Here is a 7,481-nt window from a genome sequence, read left to right as displayed (position 1 = left end):
TTAGTGTCTAGAAATGCAACATATTTCTGGGTATTAATTTTGTATTCTGCAACTTTATTGAATTCATTTCTCAGTTCTAGTAGCTTTGTTGGTGGTGTCGTTAGGATTTTCTATAGGTAGTTTCATGTCATTTGCAAATAGGGAAAGTTCTTCTTCCTTACTGATTTGGATGCCTTTCATTTATTTTTCTTCTCTGATTGTTATGGCTAGGATTTTCAGTACAATGTTGAATAATGGTAGCGAGAGTGGACATCCTTGTCTTGTTCCTGATCTTAAAAGAGAAGTTCTCAGTTTTTCCCCATTGAGTATGATGATAGCTGTGAGATTTTCATACTGGCCTTTATAATGTTGAGGTTTATTTCCTCTAAACCTACTTTTTGAAGAGTTTTTTTTTTTTTTTTCCATGAATGGATGCTGTATTATTTCAAATCCTTTTTTTGCATTTATTGAAATGATTACATGGTTTTTATACTTTATTTTGCTAATGTGGTGTATTACATTGTTCGGTGAATATTGAGCCACCTTTCCATCACAGGAATGAATCCCACGTGATTGTGCTGAGTGATGTTTTCAATGTGTTGTTGGATTTGGTTTGCTAATATTTTGTTGAGGATTATTGCATTTATGTTCTTCAGAGATATTAACCTGCAGTTTTCATTTTTTGTAGTTTCTTTATCTGGTTTTGATATTAAGGCAATGCTGGCCTCCTAGAATGATTTTGGAATCTTTTCATCCTCCCCTGCTTTTTTTTGGAATACTTCAAAAAAATAGGTAATATATCATCTATAAATATTTGGTAGAATTCACCTGTGAAGCCATCTGATCCTGGACTTTAGTTGTTGCTGTTGTTGTTTTTTGATTACTGATTCAATTTCATTGATTGAATTACTCAAACCATTGAGTAATTGGTTTGCTCAAATTTTCTCTTGCTTCCTTGAATCATTCCTCAGAGGTTATATCTTTCTAGGAATTTATCCTTTTTGTTCTCAGTTGTCTAATATGTTGACATAATCTTCCATGATATTCTCTTATAATCTTTGGTATTTCTGTGGTGTCAGTTGTTATTTATACTCATTCATTTGTGATTATAGATATGTAAGTCCTCCTTTTTTTATGAGTTTGGCTGAAGGTTTATCATTCTTTTTACCATTTTAAAGTACCAGCTCCTAGTTTCATTGATCTGATCTATTTTATTTTAGGCTCTATTTCATTTATATTTCCTCTAATCTTTATTATTTCTTTCTACTGGCTTTGGGCTTTGTACCTTTTCTAGTTCCTTTAGGTGTAAGGCTAAGTTTTTTTTTTTTTTTTTTTAAAGATTTTATTTATTTATTTGAGACAGAGAGAATGAGAGAGACAGAGAGCACATGAGAGGGGGGAGGGTCAGAGGGAGAAGCAGGCTCCCTGCCGAGCAGGGAGCCCGATGCGGGACTCGATCCAGGGACTCCAGGATCATGACCTGAGCCGAAGGCAGTCGCTTAACCAACTGAGCCACCCAGGCGCCCAAGGCTAAGTTTTTTATTTGAGATTTTCTTACTTCTTGTGGTAGGCCTGTATTGTTATAATATTCCCTCTTAGAAGAGCTTTTGCTGCATCCCAAAGATTTTGTAACATTATGTTACCATTCTCATTTATCTCCATGAATTTTTTGATTTGCTCTTTTGATTTCCTGGTTGACCCATTCATTGTTCAGTAGCATGTTACTTAACCTCCAAGTATTTGTGTTCTTTCCAAATTTATTCTTTTTGTTGATTTCTAGTTTCACACCCTTGGGGTTGGAAAACATGCATGATACGATTTCAATGGTTTTGAATTTGTTGTGACTTGTTTTATGGCCTAATGTGGTCTATTCTGGGCAGTGTTCCATGTGCACTTGAAAAGAATGGGTATTCCACTGTTTTTAGGTGGTGTTCTTTGAATATATGTTAGATCCAATGTGTCATTCAAAGCTTCTGTTTTCTTGTTGATTTTCTGTCTGGATGATCTATCCACTGATATCAGTGGGGTGTTGAAGTCCCCTACTATAATTGCATTAGCATCCTTTTCTTCCTTTATATATCTTAATAATTGCTTTATTTATTTGGGTGTTTCCATGTTTGGTACATAAATACTTACAATTGTTATTTTTTGTTGAATCAATCATTTTATTCTATAGTGTCCTTCTTTGTCTCTTATTACAGTCATTGTTCTAAAGTTGCTTTTGTCAACTGTAAATATTGCTACCCTAGCTTTCTTTTACCTTCCATTGACACTATGAATAATTTCCCATCCTTTCTTTATAGTTTCCTTTTTTCAATTTTTTATTTAAATTTTAGTTAGTAAACATAAATGTAAAATTGGTTGCAGGTGTAGAATTTAGTGATTTATCTCTTACATATAACACCCAGTGTTCATCATAACAAGTGTCCTCATTAATACCCATCATCTGATTAGCCGATCCCTGCCCAGCTACCCCCCACCAACCCTCAGTTTATTCTCTATAGTTAAGAGTCTCTTATGCTTTTCTCCCCTCTCTCTCTTCTTTTTCCTTCAATTATGTTCATCTGTTTTGTTTCCTAAATTCCACGTGAGTGAAATCATATGGCATTTGTTTTTCTCTTACTAACTTATTTCACTTAGCATGTCATTGCAAATAACAGGATTTCATTCCTTTTAATGGCTGAGTAATATTTCACTATATACCACCTGTTCTTTATCCATTCATATATCCATGGACATCTGGGGTCTTTCCATAATTTGGCTATTGTTGATAATGTTGCTACAAATATCGGGGTTCATATAGCCCTTTGAATCAGCATTTTTGTATCTTTTGCATAAATACCTAATAATGTGATTGCTGGGTAATAGGACAGTTATATTTTTTAAATTTTTGAGGAACCTCTGTACTTTTTTCCAGAGTGGCTGCACCAGTTTACATTCCTGCCAACAGTGTAAGAGGGTTCCCCTTTCTCTGCACCCTTGCCAACATCTGTTGTTTCCCGTGTTGTTAATTTTAGCCATTCTGAACAATGTGAGGTGGTATCTCATCATGGTTTTGATTTGTATTCCCTAATGATGAGTGATGTTGAGCATATTTTCATGTGTCTGTTAGCCATCTGTATGTCTTCATTGGAAAATGTCTGTTTGTATCTTCTGCTAATTTCTTAACTGGATTATTTATTTTCAGGGTATTGAGTTTGAGAAGTTCTTTATAGATTTTGGGTACTAACCCTTTATCAGATAAGTCATTTGCAAGTATCTTCTCCCATTCCTTAGGTTGCCTTTTAGTTTTGTTGACTGTTTCCTTCACTGTGCAGAAATTTTCATCTTGATAAAGTCCCAATAGTTCATTTTTGCTTTTGTTACTTGCTTCCAGAGACATGTCTGATAACAAGCTGCTATGAACAAGGTCAAAGAGATTGCTGCCTGTATTCCCTTCTAGGATTTTGATGGTTTCCTGTCTCATATTTAAGTCTTTCACCAATTTTGAATTTATTTTTGTGTATGGCATAAAAGAGTGGTTCAGTTTCATACTTCTTCAGGTTGCTGTCCAGTTTTCCCAACACCATTTGTTGAAGAGACTTTTTCCCACTGGATATTCTTTCCTGCTTTGTCAAAGATTAATTGGCAATAGAATTGAGAGTCCATTTCTGGGTTCTCTACTCTGTTCCATTTATCCATGTGTCTGTTTTTGTGCCAGTACTCTACTGTCTTGATCACTACACCTTTGTAATACAGCTTGAAGTCTGGAATTGTGATGCTTCCAGCTTTGCTTTTCTTTTTCAAGATTATTTTGGCTATTCAGGGACTTTTGGGGTTCCATACAAATTTTAGGATTGTTTGTTCTAGCTCTATGAAAAATGCTGATGGTATTTTGATAGGGATTGCATTAAATGCATAGATTTTGGACGTTTTAACAGTATTTGCTCTTCTAAGCCATGAGCATGGACTGTTTTTCCATTTCTCTGTGTCCTCTTCAATTTCTTTTGTATGTGTTCTATAGTTTTCAGAGCATTGATCTTTTACATGTTTGGTTATGTTTATTCCTAGGTATATAATCGTTTTTGGTGTGAGTGTAAATGAGATCAATTTCTCTTTCTGCTGCATCTTTATTGGTGTATACATATGAAAAAGGATTCTGTACATAGATTTTATATCCTATGATTTTGCTGAATTTGAGAATCAGCTTCAGTAATTTTTTGGTGGAGTTTTTTGTGTTTTCTATATAGAGTATAATGTCTGTGAATAGTGAAAGTTTGACTTCTTACTTGCCTATTCAGATGCCTTTTATTTATCTTTGTTGTCTGATTATGGAGGGTAAGACTTCCAGTACTGTGTTAAATAGTGGGTGAGAGTGGACACCCTTGTTTTGTTCCTGACCATAAAGGAAAAGTTCTGTTTTTCCCCACTGAGGATGATATTAGCTGTGGGTCTCTCCTATATGGCCTTTATGAAGTTGAGGAATGTTCTCTTTATCCCTATTTTATTGAGAGTTTTTATCAAGAATGGATGCTGTATTTTGTCAAATGATTTTTCTGCATCTATTGAGAGCATTGTGTGTTTTGCACCCTTTCTTTTATTGATGTGGTTTATGACATTGAATGATTTGCCAATACTGAACCACCCTTGCAGACCAGGAATGAATCCCATTTGATCTTGGTGAATAATTCTTTTAATATACTGTTGGATTCACTTTGCTAGTATCTTGTTGAGAATTTTTATATCCATGTTCATCAGGGATATTTGCCTATATTTCTGTTTTTTTATTCAGGTATTTGTGTGGTTTTGGAATCAAGTTATTGCTGGCCTTGTAAAAGGGGGTTGGAAGTTTTCTTCCATTTCCACTTTTTTGGAAGAGTTTGAGAATAATAGGTATTAACTCTTCTTTAAATGACTGGTACAATTCCCCTGGGAAGCCATCTGGCCCTGGAGTTTTGTTTGTTGATAGATTTTTGATTAGTGATTAAATTTCTTTACTGGTAATGGGTCTCTTCAGATTTTCTATTTCTTCCTGTTTCAGTTTTGGTAGTTTGTATGTTTCTTGTAATTTTTCCCTTTTTTCCAGATTGCCTATTTTGTTGGCATATGATTTTTCATAATGTTCTCTTATCTCTTTGTATTTCTGTGGTGTTGGTTGTGATCTCTCATGTTTCATTCATGATTTTATTTATTTAGGCACTTTCTCTTTTCCATTTGATAAGTCTTTCCAGGGGATTATCAGTTTTTTAAAAATTCTTTCAAAGAACCAGCTCTTAGTTTCATTGATTTGTTGTACTGTTTTTATTTGTATATCATTTATTTCTGCTCTAATCTTTATTATTGTCCTTCTTCTACTGGCTTTAGTCTTCAGTTGTCATTTGTATAGCTCCTTTAGGTTTTTAGGTTAGGTTTGCAAAATTGAGATTTTTCTTCTTTTGAGGTAGGTCTGTATTGCTATGTATTTCCCTCTTATGATTGTATTTGCTGCATCCCAATAGTTCTAGACTATTGTGCTTCCATTTTCATTTGCTTCCATGTATTTTTTAAAATTATTTCTTTAGTTTCCTGGTTTACCCATTCATTCTTTAGTAGAATGTTCTTTAACTTCCATGTATTTGTTTTCTTTCCAAATTTTGTCTCGTGTTTTACTTCAAGGTACATTGTGCTGTGGTCAGGATATATGCATGGTATGAGCTCAGTCTTTTTCTACTTGTTGAGTCCTGATTTTTGACCCAGTATGTGATCTATTCTGGAGAATGTTCCATGTGCACTAAAGAATGTGTATGCTGCTGCTTTAGGATGAAATAATTTAAATGTATTTGTTAATTCCATCTGGTCCAGTGTGTCATTCAAAGCCCTTGTTTCCTTGTTGATCTATTTAGATGATCTGACCATTGCTGTGAGTGAGATGATAAAATCCTCTACTTTATTGTATTATTATCAATGAGTTTCTTCATGTTTGTTATTAACTGACTTATATAATTGGATGTTCCGAAGTTGGAGGCATAAATATTTACAACTGTTAGATCTTTGTGTTGGAAAGACCCCTTTATTATTATATAGTGGCCTTCTTAATCTCTTGTTACAGTCTGTTTTAAAATTTAGTTTGTCTGTTTTAAGTATGGCTACTTTGGTTTTCTTTTTTTAAAAAAATTTTTATTGTTATGTTAATCATCATACATTACATCATTAGTTTTAGATGTAGTGTTCCATGATTCATTGTGTGTGCATAACACCCAGTGCTCCATGCAGAACACGCCCTCTTTAATACCCATCACCAGGCTAACCCATCCTCCCACCCCCTTCCCCTCTAGAACCCTGTTTGTTTTTCAAGTCCATCGTCTCTCATGGTTCATCTACCCCTCCGATTTCCCCCCCTTCATTCTTCCCTTCCTGCTATCTTCTTCTTTTTTTTTCTTAACATATATGCATTATTTGTTTCAGAGGTACAGATCTGAGATTCAACAGTCTTGCACAATTCACAGCGCTTACCAGAGCACATACCCTCCCCGGTGTCCATCACCCAGCCACGCCATCCCTCCCACCTCCCACCACTGCAGCAACCCTCAGTTTGTTTCCTGAGATTAAGAATTCCTCATATCAGTGAGGTCATATGATACATGTCTTTCTCTGTTTGACTTATTTCACTCAGCATAATACCCTCCAGTTCCATCCACGTCGTTGCAAATGGCAAGATCTCATTCCTTTTGATGGCTGCATATTATTCCAATGTATATGTATATACCACATCTTCTTTATCCATTCATCTGTTGATGGACATCTTGGCTCTTTCCACAGTTTGGCTATTGTGGACATTGCTGCTATAAACATCGGGGTGCACATACTCTTTCACATCCTTACTTTCGTATCTTTGGGGTAAATACCCAGTAGGGCAATTGCTAGATCATATGGTAGCTCTATTTTCAACTTTTTGAGGAACCTCCATAATGTTTTTCAGAGTGGCTGCACCAGCTTGCATTCCCACCAACAGTGTAGGAGGGTTCCCCTTTCTCCACATCCCCACCAACATCTGTCATTTCCTGACTTGTTAATTTTAGCCATTCTGACTGGTGTGAGGTGGTATCTCACTGAGGTTTTGATTTGGGTTTCCCTGATGCCAAACGATGTTGAGCACTTTTTCATGTGTCTATTGGCCATTTGGATGTCTTCTTTGGAAAAAGGTCTGTTCATGTCTTCTGCCCATTTCTTGATTGGATTCTTTGTTCTTTGGGTGTTGAGTTTGATAAGTTCTTTATAGATTTTGGATACTAGCCCTTTATCTGATATGTCATTTGCAAATATCTTCTCCCATTTTGTCAGTTGTCTTTTAGTTTTGTTGACTGTTTCTTTTGCTTTGCAAAAGCTTTTTATCTTGATGAAGTCCCAATAATTCATTTTTGCCCTTGCTTCCCTTGCCTTTGGCGATGTTTCTAGGAAGAAGTTGCTGCGGCTGAGGTCGAAGAGGTTGCTGCCTGTGTTCTCCTTTAGGATTTTGATGGACTCCTGTCTCACATTGAGGTCTT

The sequence above is a fragment of the Neomonachus schauinslandi genome, chromosome X (genome assembly GCF_002201575.2).
Source record: "Neomonachus schauinslandi chromosome X, ASM220157v2, whole genome shotgun sequence".
In the NCBI taxonomy this organism is placed as follows: domain Eukaryota; kingdom Metazoa; phylum Chordata; class Mammalia; order Carnivora; family Phocidae; genus Neomonachus; species Neomonachus schauinslandi.
Note: the sequence above shows the minus strand (reverse complement) of the source record.